Source organism: Cavia porcellus, unplaced genomic scaffold, assembly GCF_034190915.1.
Source record: "Cavia porcellus strain 051 isolate PalLab524CR breed Dunkin Hartley unplaced genomic scaffold, mCavPor4.1 scaffold_2, whole genome shotgun sequence".
Taxonomy (NCBI): Eukaryota; Metazoa; Chordata; class Mammalia; order Rodentia; family Caviidae; genus Cavia; species Cavia porcellus.
In genome coordinates this window covers 17,116,973-17,133,401 of record NW_026947485.1, presented here as the reverse complement: position 1 = coordinate 17,133,401, position 16,429 = coordinate 17,116,973, and the positions used below count along the sequence as shown (strand labels likewise).

Genomic DNA, 16,429 nt, shown 5'->3' with positions numbered 1-16,429 from the left:
CAGTATGGGGAGGTTGTGATGCAGTACTAAGTCCAACTCCTATGCCTGCCACACACAAGGTAGCCAAGTAGAACCCTCCCTCCTCCATGTATTACACTTTACATGTGCATTAGTCAGCTTTCCTGTGGCTGAGGCACACTACATGACACTCACAGCTTAAAGAAGAAGAGGCTTAATTTGGCTCACAGTTTTAGGAGAGTCAGTCCAATGTTGGCTGATTGGCTCCTATAGAAGAAGTATCATGGTGGAAGGGCATGGCGAAGCAAAGATGTACAGTTCATGATGGCCAAGAAGCAGAGCAGGGGAGCAGTGTAAGACAAGAAACGACCAAGGACCATACATAGTATACAACATTACACCTTCTACTACCCGGACACCCTCAGGAGTGCCCTTCACGAATCCCTACGTGGCTTACAAACCAGCTAAACTGGCAATTAATCTTAGTTGTCACGTGCTTTGTGCTACTTGGCAAGTAACATGAAGCAATTATGGAAATAGTATCTCAAACTAAGCACACATGAGTAGGTATATTTTCAAATCAATTTCCAGTTGACATAAATATATTCCCTAAAATTTTTCAAATAAAATATATACAGTTGCAATCAGACATTCATACTTAAAGAAAATGTGGATCATGTCTCTCTGCTACACTTTTGTAAGACCTATTGCCCCCCAAAATTTTAAGAAAACAGATGCATCTTGAGGCCATAATATTAAATGAAATAAATCAGGTACACACCTTAAATACCACATGGTTTCTCTTATATGGTAAGCCCAAATTATAAATAAGTTATAGAGCAAAATAAAAGATAGATAACAGGAAATATAGAGATAGATCTTTTGCAAAAGGAAAGAAGAACAAGGGATGAAAGGAGGTAGGGAGAGGGGAGGGGATGAAAAAATAATCCAAACTCCCCGGCAATAGAGGTAATCATTACATAGTGAAAACGTATAGTAATAAAAAAATTTAAATGAAAAAATTCCTAACTTCACAATCATGCATTATTCATGGCATCACATTTCAGGAGTGTATGCATTTGTGACAACTATTTTCAAGGATAAAGCGCATGAAGAGTAAAACTCAATGAAAAATTCTTGATAAACACCACAAGAACTAAGAATGGCAACTACTTCTCTGAAACCAGACATTGATGCATAGTTTTACAAAAACAAAGTCAATATCTAGTATTTATGTTCCCTCTTTTTCAAATGTTACAATGAGATTATTAAAAACAAAGGAAGCTTTGTTATTTTCATATATTAACTATTGTATTTGCTACTTTTCTCTCATTGCTGGAACAAAATACCCAATCCCCCAAATTAAGGAAGGAAAGATTTATTTAGCTCACAGTTTGTGGAGGTTTCAGTCCATAATCAACTGAATCCAAGGCAGGGTGGCATGACAAAAAGACCACAGCTCATGGCAGCAGAATACAGCAAAAACAACAAGAGCAAAAAAGGAGGAGCTGTAGAGAAGACTTTTTTTTTAATCAATAAGCAATTTTTAATTGAAAGCCTGTAAGAATTAAACAAAAGGCATGATAGTAAAATTTTTCAGAGCACAGTAAGCTTTGTAAATGTATAGAACCCAGACTTCGTTTTTGTTGTGAAACATGTCTGCCAAACAAATAGAAAATCTTTACTTTTCATCTTCTGTTTGATCTTTCTGTATACCATCTCCCAAAACTGGCCAGAATCTTGTTCTCTATCCTTTGTCTCTCTTCTTGGTTAAAGAATGCAATCACCCTCTTCCCACCTGCACTACAGATCTGGTTCTCTTTTCTCAGCAGCACAGCCTGCTACCACTCATTATGTGACCGAAATACTCAAATGCTGAAATTTCTTCTTTAAAATCCTAACTTGTCAGCCAAGTTCCACCTCTTTGTGGGATACATTTTCCAGCTTTTAGTTATTCAGCTCTAGCTGTACCTTCACCAGGTCTTGTGTATGGCTATAGTTTAAAGGTTTATCATCTTGAGAGGCAAGTGTTTCTGGAGCCTCTGGGCCAATGAATTCTGAGGGTTCTTCAGGCTTTTATGAATCCTTCCTGAGAGCCTCCACAAATTCTTGGGAATCTTTAGAACTTGAGTCACCGGACTCTTTTCTGCTCTTCTTAGATTTCTTTTTCTTACATTTCTTCAATCTGTGATTCTTTTCCTTTTTTTAGCTTTCTTTGCTCTCCTTTTTTATCTTCATCACTGGAATCTGTTTCAGAATCAGAGTCACTGTCACTATCTTCATTATATTTCTTGGTCTTTTCTTTTAGATGATTTCTTCTTTCTCCTTTTCTTGAACCTTTCTTTTGAATGAGAAGACCTTTTCATTTTTTTCATTTGCTGAGGTAGTGCTTTTCTTTGGCTCTTCATCCTCTTCTGCTGTATGCTCCTCAGTCTGGTTCAGGATTCTTTGCGGAAAGTCCCCATACTTCAGGAGCACCCAATTCACCAATCCTTCTCTCTCACTTAATCTCTTCTGCCTCAGGCTCTCCTTCCTTTCCTTGTCCAGGAGGTTAGGGCCAAGTAGGTGCCATAATAGGTGGAGAAAGAGGCTGAAGCAAAGAGGGAGCAGAGGGTCACTCTTGATAGTGTGACTTAAACAACTGGTTCCAAAGCTTTGGCTAAGGCCACCCAGCTAATGGCTGAGGCTATTACAGTCACCAGAATGAGAACAGGAACAAGGATTTTCTAGGCTTGAGACTCTTGGACAAATTGCTAAGGTTTTCCCCTTCAGCTGGAGACCTCATCCTCAGAGCTGCGAGACCACCTGAACCATCACTACAGCAGAGGTCTCTAACCACCCTAGGAAAAAAAGACTTTTTCTGTTCAATATGTTGTAGATAGGCCACACCTACTTGAATGTAGCCCTCACACCCATAATCCCAGCATTGGACCATGGATCAATCACAAATTCTAGAAGCCTGCTCCCAGGATTACATGAGGCTTTGAGGGGACATCTTAAACACAAACCATAACAACTATAGTACATAGTTTTTGTGTGTGTCCTGAAACAGTTCCTCGTTACTCAGTCTGACCTAGTTACTCAAGACAGTAAGAGATGACAAAATGTAATAAACCTAATTTCCTTAGCAATAACAATTGAAATTGCAAAGGAGAATGAGAACCAGACAGACAGACAGAAGTTTCCACTGGGGGGGGGGGGGGAAACCTGTATCTTCAGTTTGCTTTTGCTATAGGAAAAAGTGTGACAAGATTTGCCAAGAAAGGTACCCAATTACTGAAGGCTCAACAATTAGAAACCATGAAATGACAGAGAGATCTTAGGAGATGCTAATAGGAGGTATAATAAGGCAAGGAGGTATAATAAGAGGTATAATAAGACAATCAATAGTGGAAGTTGTTTTGATTGATGGACTCTGTATACAAAGGTTGTCTGACAGTCGAGTCGATGAAATTTACTTTTACATTGATGTAAACATAAAACTACAATTACAGCAATGAAAATTTCTGTCTATGTATGAAATGTTTTCTGAATTATTATATAATTTCATCAACCAAACCTGCAAAGTTTCTAAAAGTTTGAATAGTTAACCTTTAACTCTAAAGATTCTGCTTTAATGGTCTGGTTTAAGGTCCATCGATTTATATTTATAGGTTGCTTAGATACTATGAATGTCTAATTATACTTTAGAATTGACAACTTGCTCAGCAAAACACTTATCAACTAGAAGTTAGTCACAGAAAGCTTCAGACTATATGTTTGTAATCTGCATGTTTCATCCTGATAACACAACTCATTAGATTATAAACACCAGTAGATCAGGGGTGATATCCAATCTGACTCATTGACTTTCCTTGAAGACCTAGCATTAGTACATCCTAGGTAACAAGTATTTGATGAATAAATGAATTATTGAATTAGGAAAAAATAATTCTAAATAGCCTTACTATGCTGCAAAAAGCTAAGTCAAAAAAATGCTTTTTTAAAAATTCATTCTTCCATCAGTCTCTCCCAAAATTAATATGAATTGACAGCTGATCAGATGGTAGACATGTGCTTCAATAACAATACATTGTATACCCTACTGTTTAACCTAAACAGGGCTTATATCTAATAAAAACAGAAAGCCTTTAAATTTTCAAATGAGAGGCATTCTTCTAGCACCTGAAGGCCTCTGACTTCTGCAAAAGTGATTGTTAGGCAGATGTGAGTCACAACAATAAATCCCAAACAATATTTCATGTTCTCTTTGACTGTTATAGCTGAGGTTTGGAGTCTGGTTCATTTTCTCAATGATCTATGCGAGGTTAAACGCCCATTTTCTTAGAAAAGTAAAAACATTTCAGTGAAACTTCCCTGAAATCAAATTTTTCACAATCATGACCTCTCTACCAAAAAACAACTCTATTAGCTTTTTGATTTGTTTAACAAAGGATTTTTAAAAGCACCACACAACACAGTATACTCACGCACAAATATTTTCCTGAACCTTCGTGTGGAATCTATCACATCAAGACTCAAAAAGATACCCAGAGACAGCTGACAGGTAAACAGAGTAACTATGGAATTATAAATGACAGAAGTAGTCAGGTCAGATCAGAAAAAAAAGCTTCAGTCTAGTTCCTGTCTCTGCAATATTATCATGGAGAGTGTCAGAAATAGACCCGGTATCTTATTCCTTAGGAGGAAGATGAACCATTTCTCTCACTGTTCTCATAGAAAATCCCATTTAAAACAGCTGCATAAAATTTCAGCGTTTTCTCCACAACTCTAAGCCATTTTTATACCAAGCCATGTTCTTCAAGACTGTTCCATTTAGCATTGTGGGAAAGTGAATTGTATGCTCTTGCTCAGAGAAGCGAGATCTTAAATGTATCTGAATTTTTAAATATTCAAAGGATAAGCATAGGAAACAATGGTGATGGCCATAGGGAATAATGATGTGGAAAAGCAAAACCAAGCTATTTGCTTTTGATATTAATATTCTTATAAATATAAAAAGAATTTTTTATATTAAGCTGAACATTTTCACTTTCCTTTAATTATAGCAAAAGCAGAAAATATATTGCACTTATTTCACAGCCTATGGAATCATAGTCTGTTTTAGTTTATTGAGGAGGTGGATCCCTGTTGGGGTCTGTTCCGAAATCCTCCAACTCCCAAACGGGTGCACAGTGAAGGCTCAAAGGAATGAGACACACAGCCTGGTTTTAGGGCTGCAGGAGAATAAGATCCTTGGCAGAGCTTGTAACTCTGCTAGCCGGCCAGCCCACTGACACTAGGCAGCCCGTACTTACTCAGAACAAGCAAGGAGTTGAGTGGACAATGCAGGAAACCTGAACAGGATCCTGGGAGGGGTTCAAGGACCCCTCAGAGCAACAAACGATGCTAATTAAGGAAAGCTATCCAGAAAGTCTCCAGGTGGCCTCACATGTGATTTATCTTGCCCCGTAAGGTGTCTTTTCCTTCTCAGTTCAATCATGCCCGAGCCACACCACAGCCCTGCAATGTATTCAGCTTCAGAGCTCTCCAACAGAACCCAGAAAAGTGCATGATAATAAAATTTCTTTTGACTATTTTTTAGAAAAAAAGGAATTTTTGCACCAAATCAAATCCCTAATAAGTCATTAAAATAGGAAACATAGGAGACATTAAAATAGGAAATTATTCCTGAATTTATCCCTGAATTACTTAAATTAAATCTTTAATTTTCTTTAGGGTTTTCAGAACTCAGTTAACAAACATTTCCCATAATTTAAAAAAAATATACTGAGTGGATACCAATTTAATTTGATTGATTATCTTAAGCAATTGTGCATTATGTGATAATTTGATGTAATTTGACCCAAGGAACTGACAAAACAAATCACAATTCCTCCCTCTGTCTCTGATTTTACTTACTTAACTTTTGTATTAAAGTATTAGAATTAAATTTTTTTTTAAATTTCAAAATTCTTAAACAAAAATTTCTGGAAGATCAAAGGAAATTGTGACTCATTACCAGGTGTGCTGGACTCATTGTTTTATGAGTGGAGTATTGTGCAAGTTTTTAACAAAGATATGAGAACAGTGAACCAGTATGCAGCCTCTCCTGAATGGCATAACAACATACTCTGAAAACTACTAACCTTATTAAAAAGTGATGAACAGATGCACCATTTTATAAATGTCATACTCATTTTAATTCCCCATGCCCAGAATATTTTAAGCAGGGAAACCCACAATCTGGATTCTAAAGTAATGATCACTTCATAAATTACTTGCAAAATCTGAGCTAAATTTAGACAGACTTCTAAACAATTTATGAGAGTAACATAAAAGGAAGGATGTCTCATAATTTTTGAAACCACCAGGATAAAATAAAGCCCTGCCTTAGATTTTCTAGAATGTATTATTTTAATGCACAGTAGTAAAATATGATTTGGACTAATATATGGCATGTATTTTTTTATACAATGAGTGTTAGATCTAAAACAATCTTTAAGTCTATGAGTGGATCCAAAGAAAAATAAGAAATCTATGAAAGAGTTCTCTTCTTCTATATTCTACCTTCACCTTATTAGGAAAAACAAATAGAGTCAGAATCCAATTAAACAGGGCCTGCATTTGGGAGCACAGCATCCATGACAGAGATGACTCCTTGGCTGCTTCACTGCACTCTAATCCAGGAAGCTCCCCCAAAGTAAAGCTCTCTCCCAGGGCACAATGAGAAGAAAGAATCTCAGAGACCTTCGCAGATATCCTTGAGTGGAAATAAGCATTATTCCATTGAAATCTGAAAAGCCTCTTTTGGAGAATTCAAAGAGAATGTTTAAAAAGCTATTTTGTCTAACTAAAAATGTTTTTAATGAAAGGCAATAAGCCCATCCCTACTCCAGATGACTTGAGGCTCTGCAGTCAGCAGAGAAATGACAAGGGTCCACTTAACATCTAAGTCATGTCATACAACCTCTCTGCTCCAAATTATCCACCAGCTTCTCTTCTTACTCAGTAGTCACAAGATTTTCCTGAAGGTCCACTCGTGCTACCAGACCTTCCGCTCATCCCAGCATCACTGAGCTCACTGCCTCCTCTGCTCCAACTTCCTGCCTCCTCCCAGGCCAGCCTGCTGGCTCATTCTTGACAATGGGGAGCAAGATCAAGACCTTTGGTTTCCCACCACCTCTGCTCTGCCTCCAGATTTCAGCGTGGCTCGCATCCATCCTTCTCAAGCTCTCTGCACCTACTCCACTGGAAAAGGCAACCCCCACGGGCCTCTGCACTTCGAATTCATACTTTCTTGTCTGCCTGTACTTTCTCTCCAGCTTTTCTCTTCCTTCAACATGATTTGGCATTTATTTTACTTTCATCAGCTAGAATGTCAAGGGTTTATTCTGATGGGTCAGTGCCAAATCTTCAGTACATAGAATTCCTGGCATACTATAAATGCTTCACTTATGTTGGGGGTCAATACATTAACAGGAGCCACAAATCCCAAATATTCTGAGAATATTAGCACATCAACTATGTTTTGGCAGTTCCCAAATATCTACTTTTTTATAAGCATTTGCACTTACCACTGTATCCTAACACCACATAACAGGAAATCTGGTGTGTATCTCTACATTTTATCTTAATTCAGGTTAGTGCCTTCTCCTCCAACTCCATTTATCTAAATCCTTACTTTCTTCTCTGCTAAAGATACACCTCCTCTTGGAAATACAACATCCATATTAAAAACATATATCAACTATATACATACATATATATTAGATGTTCTTCCAGGTAAAACACTGGATGCAGATATTTAAGAGACCATATTTTTTAGGGGGGCAATTTAAAAACTATAAATATCAAGCATAGGTGCACACCCAAGCACTTCTAATGAACTTATGTAGTGATTATTACCCATATTAACAATTTACCTCTTGTGTACATATAAATATATATAAATAATTCTTTTTATTCATTTCCTATATATTTATAGAGTCCCTGCTATATGCCTGGCTCTGTTTTGTCTGCTGAGGAGATAGCCAGGAACAAAATAGTCAAGGTTCTTTCCTCAAAAAACAGAGGGTGAGGCATAGATAAATACATCACATGTGTACAATGTATAAGTTGGAGTTAAGTGCTCTGGGTAAAATAAAGTGAAAGCAGCAAGGTGTTCAGGGATATTTTCTAGTAGGGAGTTAAAATTGCCCCTGGTACTTTTCTAACACTTGGTCAAATCTCTGAGAGAAGGGAGGGATGAGCAATGGTGAGGAATTTAGAGACGTGACGTTGGCAATAAAAACACAAATGCCACATGGAGATAAACAAATAAATGGCCCAAGGTACATGTGCTTGCTAACTGCAAGGTACTAGTGTTGGGGAGGATGAAGGAGATGAAGAGGGCATTGAATAGTGGGAGGCACATTTGTGAAAGGTCTTAAGAATGTTACCAAGGCTTTCCTCCTGCCTTCCCTACATGCAAATAAAGCTCTTTGAGTAGAGAGGTGACTTACACATATTTTAAGTCTTGTATGGATTGTGCTAGGAGCCCTGCAGAGTTCACCTGCAATGACATTCTAGCTGTAACTAGAAACTGCCATTCTATGTGGCTAAATTAGCTGAACTACCTTGATATTCCTCAGATGAGCACAATTTATCCATAGAAACATGAAATTTCAAACTTACTGTATTACTGTGTTGCAAATTAATAACTTCATGTGAAAATAAAGACTATACTAAAATTTATGGACTTTTTCTCTTCTTCTGTTACATTTCCCAAGAAATACTTGTGTTGTAGTCAGGAGTTACAAGGTGAACAATTACATACAGGACACGAATTTATAATATTATTTTATGATGGTCACTCAGAGTTGAATACAAGAAAGTGCAAGAAATCTATCCACGACACTAAAGACCTAAAAATCCAGCCAAGGGCCTCTATCCCACAGCAATTTCCTTTATGAGCCCAGCTGAAAAGCTAGAGCCCATGACAATGACTCATGCAAGTCTGTTTTACAGGTCTGCCCTGGGAAGGCCCACAGGTGGAAGCTAGAAACTCTGTATCAGCAGCGTGAAGGGTCTGTGCTGGAAAAGCCTAGTGCCTTAGGTTGAGGATTCTACCCTAGAGCAAGAAGTCACACCCAAAATAAGGACTCCTGAGCTACCCTGAAAAGTACAACCATCCTCAGCAACAATGAAGTCCCAAGCTCCTCCAATGATGAGAACAGTCAAGTATATGCCAGAAATCCAGCATGACAAGCTTTTCCTAGAGATTAAACAGCACACATCTTCCCCTCTGGAGTCAGGAAGCAATACACAATGTAAAGACCAGAGCTCCCCCAAAGTGAACCACATACCAATACCAACCTCACCCACGAGGTCCCGAGCTCCTCTGATGATAATGGCTAAATTCATATGAGGGAAGCCAGCATGACAAGCTCCTCCAGGAGAACCAATGGCTCCAAACAACACTTAGGAGAACCCACAATGCCCCACTCTTCCTCCACGTCTCCTTTTATGCTGGCAACTTTTCTAGGTGGGCCATCTATACTCAACACCATGCTGATTTAATTTAGCTAGTGTTAAATTGACTACCAGTTTTTAATCCATAATAGCCTGTTTCATTTTAAATTGTTTCTCTTTTATAATTAAACCTATATTTCTAAAATTTCTCACATCATCCTTACGATTTCAGGAATTTTTATCAATAAAAATATTATACCTGGTGGCTTCCAACATTTTTCCTTTCTCAGCCACAGGATTTGTATCCTGTTGTAAAAATATGAATGCACAGTCATCAACTAAAAGACCTGGATGTTGATGCAAAGACAAGATTGTAGCAATCAAGATTCAAAGAAATGAATATCAGAGATCCAGCCTGATCTGGGGTCCCTTTACTAGCTGGGAGGCCACATTTATAAAAGAATGATGAGAATAATAATAAACTCATAGAACATTTGCAAAGATTGAGAGAATTCCTGTAAAATGCTTATCAGAGGCTTGTCAGTAGCAAAAGCTCAGTAAATGTTAAACATATATTATGTAATATATATTAAATATTATTCATATAAGTATAAATATGACATGCAACTGAACACATTTTACCTTCTTTCTATTCCTACTCGCTGTTGAGTTTTGCTTCCATAAAATCAGTAACTCCAGAACAGGGTGCCACTGTGATACTGTGTCTGTCTGATATCCCCCATTATTTCTACCATTATCCTAGTATCTGTAAATCCCCACATGGCTCAGAACTAGCTTTCTAAATGAGGTATTTGCCTCAAACTTTCTCCCTTGCATTATGTACACTATATCACTTACCATTAACATTAGTAGCTGTTATTATTATCTGCTGCGTGAATGAATTAATGAATAAAGGAAACAAGGCAATGTGATATACTGGAAATTCAGTCTGGCATGTGAGTTGAGTTCTTGATTATTAAACAGTGTGCTTTTCTTAACCTGGTTTATCTGAGAGGAAATTATTGGAACAAACTGCTCTTAGACCCACCCACCACCAGCTGACCTGGAGCAAAAGGGATTAGCTGTCTCAGGCAGATCATACAACCAAAGCTATCCCTGAGGTCAATCTGAACCTATCTTTCCTTGGATTATTATGGGAAGGTTTTCTCTATTCTCTCCTGTAAGCACTTTTGCTATCCTTTATTGCTTGTATCTGAAACCAGCACTGAACATTTATTTAGGAATTTTATAAACATTAGACTTTATCAGACTATGATTTGTAAAGCTAAAATGTCCTTGTTTCTTATTTAGACAGTTCTTTTAGAATTCTCAAATAACAAGTATAATGCTATAGGATTTTAAAATTTTTGAAGTCACAACTTCCTGAAGTACTGATATATAACTCTCAAATTTAAACACTGTCCTTATTAGGTCAAATATTCTGGTCTTTCTTACCTATTAGTGAATGAAAATAAAACCTCCGGGACCTATGACATCTCTGCATTACAATAATACAAATTAATTTATTTAAAATCTTTATTTGTTTTTGTTTTCAGTTTACTTACAATAGCAGCTAATATGAAAACAACTGAAAAGACTTTTGAAAACTACACAGTCTCAAAATAATTTTTTAGCCATTTAAACAATTGACATCAATTTAATAAAGTTGCTAAGTCAACGGATTGTCCAGTTGTGCTTCTGTGGGTTTGAAAATCGTGAACAATGTGGATATGGCCTTATCGCCATAGTTTCTTCACAAGCATATATGTGATGAAATCTAGTTTTCCTTTTAGGAATGAATGACTAAAACTGCCTACTTCCACAAACCTTTATTTTAGCTGGTAAATGACAGGATACCATGTGTCAAAGCTGTATTAATAGGCTCCTGATGCTTACTCCAAGAACTGCTCCTCCTCTACTGTCCCTTAGCCATGACTCTTTGTATGATTTCTCCTTACAGTGTCTGTCTGATTCTCTGTTACACTTCAGGGAGTATGAAACTTGAAATCCGGCAGCTTTTTTTTTTATTAGGAAACAATTATCTTCTATAAGTAGCTTAAAAGGAAGATGTTGGTCCTAAGGAAATTCTCTAGAATGAGAGATAATAATCATTTTCCAATCTTTCTTATAATTCAAAATATTTCTTGCCAATTCTATGAGTACTAAAAATTTCTTCTCTTGGAAAAGCACTTGATTTTCACCATTAGCAAAGCAGCAAAGATTTTTGAGATTAAATATTTCTTCACAGATTTTTTTTCTATTAAATATGTTCTTAGGTTTTAATTTGATGCTATTCTCAAAACATAAGGCGGGATCCCCTCTTGGTGCCTTTCGCCCCCCGTAATTTCCTCCCTTCTCCAGCCACAGGAAATGTCCAGAAATGCAGAACAAATGTTACAAGCAGAGGTACGATTTTCTCTAAGCTCACAGAAACAAGAAATGGGCTACATCAATTCTTTTCCAAATGTTCTGCCACAGCAGAGAGTTTTAAAGTTATGTGAAGATTAAATGCATCAGAGGGCATTCACCTGTGCATCTGGAAGTAAACTGAAATAGAACATAATTTTTTTTTATTTTGTGGATTTCAAGTATATGTGGATTTTACATTCTACATTCTGCACCAAAGTTTGTATAAATGTAGGCATATGACCTGGCTCACATAACTGTTTGGTTTTCAACTTTTCTTTACAATGGCCTTTGGAAAGCTATACTATGTTTCATATGATGATTTGACTTCTTTTTCCCTTATATATTGACTTTTCACTAAAACCCAGTAAACACACAGTAAAAGTGCTACATTTACAACCTTGCTTCGGGCATGCATACTCAGTTTACTTGTCACTATAGATTCTAGCCAGAGGCTATCATAAGAAAGAAATATGAAATATTCTTCATTTTTGAGCGATCCAAAATTACTTATCTATGAGCAAATACACACAAACAAAACTTCAGAATTTGAGCTTATGTCCACAGGTTTTGTTTGTTTGGGGATAGTCATCATTTTAGCCTTTGTTTTGGTCAACAGGTTTTTTTTTTTTTCTGTTAAGTTGCTATAGGGGAATGAAACTCCCAACCTACTATGTCCACAAGTTGGTGTTCTCTAAAACTAAAGAATGAATTTTAGGAACAGTAGAGGGGAAGAGTGGGATATATTTATTGAGAGAAAGAAAGCTTCTGTCTGAAGAGAGACAGAAGTGGGTCCCCAACAGAGTGTGTTGCCACAAGACTCTGTCTTTTCCAAGGACTTTTATAGAGTAAAACCATGGGTTCAAGGTAGGGGAAAGACTGGGAACTCACAAAGCAGATGGGCATAAGGTGGGACATAGCTATAGTTAGCCAATAAGATCAATAGTTTAGGTAAAATTGATTACATTAGGGACAAATGGGAAAGCAAGTCACATAGGACGTGGACATTCTTGGAGCTGTGACCTTTCCCCTAGGGGGATGGGATACTGATTCCAGGGTGATAGGGAACTAATTAGAATATCAGTCTTTAGGATATAGATACATTTGTTTGATCCTTTGTCTTGAGGCCTGGCCCACAGCAAGAGATGTCTGTTTCTCCCACAGCTGCCAGGTATCTGCACTGGCTCCTTTGAGGACCTTACCCTGTCTCACTTCCTATAATATTTTTAACTAACTCAGCTGCCTGCAACAAAATGACTTCATTTTAAATAGTTTATCTGTGAAATAACCTTGCACTTCAATAAGTTCAAAATTTATTTAGATTTGTGGAGTTGAAAAAATGTACCTTCCAAAGGGTGAGTGTTAACCACTACTGCCAATTTTATTAGGCAAAAAAGTGCTATTTACTTACAAAAATCTATTTATTTTAAAAATGCTACTTATAACTAATATAAACTTTCTCAATAGTATCCTCTAGCTGTGAAAACTATTGGGTATTCATACTAGGATGTACCATAATTTTCCCCATAAAATTAATGCATTTTTTGGTCCTTTAATGGCATGATGCTTCATAGCATGATTTTCAGAAATAAATTAAAGTTGCAAAGCAGAGTAATAATATGTATGTGTAATTGTTGACATCTTAAATTACTTGCAATCAAGTAAAGTTGACCTGTCAAAAGGACACCTTTCTTTGGCAACTCAACCACTTCTAGCAGACCTGTAAGTGTGTTAATTGGATAAGAATAAGGTTAGACCTATAGAATAGACTATCAGTTTTATCAGTCTAGAATTTCTCTCTCCTTTTACCTGATGTACACATAGAAAAAGTTCAATATGGATATGAATCAATTATTCTACCTTCTTTTGTGGGGAACTTATAGAAGATGCTCTTTGAAATTATGGAGGAACCTCTCTAACAGCTTCATCTACATGCAATATCTGGGGCTACCACAATCCAAGAAAAAACATGAATTTAAGTGGAAATAACTGAAAATTGTGTGATTGAATGTTAAAATTTAATTTTACCCCCAATTGATCATCTTTGCAAATGTTTCTTACTGGGGTATAGGAAACTCCTACATGAAACACAGTCTAAGGAATTAGAGCATCTCTATTTTAGCTAAGCTCAATTTGATCAAAACACTGTTCAAGAAAAAAAAATGTGTTTGGCTCTGCTTTCACAAGGATCCTTGTGTAGAGGCAGAATGATTGTCATTCTTCTCTATGCTTTTGTTACGTCAGTGAAACCTGCTGTGATAGTATCCATCAGGCACCCCACCTGGTCACAGAATCAGTGCTCTACCCGCCTGGGTCCTCCTCCAGACAGCTGGGCTGCTTAAGGTTTGGTAGATTGTGTCTGTTTTCTACTTTATTCCCATCTCTCATATCTTTGTAAAGGATATAAACCTTTTCTTACGCTATTTATGATTCTTATTTTTATTGCATACTTCTTGCAAATTGGGAGAGATGATCTTTAAAAAAATGTTGAAAAAATATATCACTTTATTTTTCTAAAATACTTAAATTTAGAGGAATCCTATGTTTTCTCTCTTTATTCTTGACTTCTCACTTTTCAGTATCATTTGATCGTTTAGAAGAATTTTTCACTTCTCATTTCACTCACAATATCTAAGAATATCTTTCATAGAGACTATTCACTGGGCCATGAATAAATAAATACATTCATAATGCAACCACTGTTCTTGTTCTCTTATTATTTCACTGTGTTGATCATACCAGCTATTTATTTTCAACTCTCCACCTTTGGATTCAACCTTGATGATGCCCTCAAATGTCTCATTTGATGCCTGTTGCTTACTAATCTTTTTTCATGAGATTCTTTTCATTGGAGTTAGGGTTGTACACTAACAAACAAAAAGAGCTTCATTATATTTGTATTATACCAAAATACCTGTAATGCGGCCTACTGTTCTATATGCATGTTTCTTTTCCTCTGGGTGACCTAACTGACATGTTAATCAATGCTCTCCTCTGTAAAGAATTGTAAAACCTAACCTAATTGATATGTTAACCATTGTTGCCCTCTACAAATAACAGATGTGGTGCTAAAATAAGCTAACAGGGGTTGTTAATTACTGCTAGACTGCTCTGTCCTCTCCTAAGGAAAACAAAGGTCTTCCTCACTAACAGATTTCCTGATCCATGCCCATGACCCCCTTACTTTGTAAATTGTGATATGTACTTAAAGGTGACAAGTATAGAGGACACATGCATAGCCTTTGCAATCTCCAACTACACTGTGTCACTGGGCCCAGGATAAAATAAATCACTGCTGCTTTTTAAAATATGTTTTTGCCTCATTTTTTGAACTCGAGTTTGGGGGCTCATTTGTGGATTACAAGATTTGGAGGCTCGTCCGGGATTAATGGGGGGATCCCCCAAAATTATTTTTTCACTGATCGTTTGGCTAAACATCTGTAAGTATTTGGGATTTTTTGCCTGTTTTTAATCTGAGTGCACACATTTGTAACTGAAGATAAAATGAGACAACTTCAGGGGGCCTTTTCCCCTCTTTTGTATTTTAGGACTTTTGGGGCCCATTTGTAACTTTGTTTGGGCTTCGGCCCATGTGTGTGGCTTTGGTCTGTTTGACGCTTTGGCCCATGTGTGTAGTTTTGGCCCATTTGGGGCTTCAGCCTGTCCATAACTTTGGGGCCTTTTGCCCGTGTGTATTTATGTTCAGTGTTTTTGTACTTTGGAATTGTCTGCCTGTTTGAATTTGTTACTAACTTAGGGGCTGTTTGCCCATTTCTGTTGCAGGATCCATGTGGCTCGTTGGACTCAAGGTTCATAATGAAAATTATTTCCTTTAGCTCACCAAACTGTGTACAAAACAACCTTTGTTTGTGTCTTTAATGTTTGTCTTGTCTTTTGTGGCACCTTGTTTAATGTTTCAGTCCTCAATTGATTACTTGCAACCTCGGCATGCCTTTTAAAAGTATTTTTTTCTTTCTGGTTAAAATATAAATATATGTACACATATATATGTATATTTATGGTTTTTAAAAATCATATCAGCTTTACCAAGTAAAAACCAGGTCATACTGTAATTGAGCCAGTTAAAAAAAGTTACAGTCTTTTAAAATGTAGCATTTTAATGTGAAAAAGACATAATGTGTAAAAAGACATAAAATGATTAAATATGTTTTAGACTACTAAAAAGGTCACTTTCAAAGATTTTATTAAAGGTTTTAATGTTTTCTAAAAAGCAAGAAAAAAACGTAATTGACTGGTAATAAATAAAAAAGGTGGTTTTGTCTTAAAGTAAAAATGTAAAAGAGAAAATGCTTTCTTTCTGTGGCATGGCTATCAAGAGCAAAGAGTCAACAGGATAATTTACAATACTGTGAGTTTGGGGGAGGGGAATTTCCAGGAATGCTATAGATTGTAAAGACACAGTTGAGATTTTGATTGCTGGAAAAAAAAAAAAAAAAAAAAAAACAGAGAAAAAGGAACAATTCATCTTGTACTGTAAAAAGCTGATCTAAATTAAAAAAAAATAACTATTATACCTAATGTGATTGGTGATTATAGAGATAAAATACAAGTTCTTACATGTGCTGTGGACATCTAGGAGATTATGCGGCACAATTAATTTTGTTACCTATGA

The 16,429-nt window shown here is 36.6% G+C and overlaps 1 pseudogene; it reads right to left on the bottom strand.

Annotated features, from left to right (window-relative positions):
• LOC100716165 (NF-kappa-B-activating protein-like) overlaps nt 1-16,429 on the bottom strand; it is a 55,498-nt pseudogene that overhangs the window by 5,125 nt on the left and 33,944 nt on the right.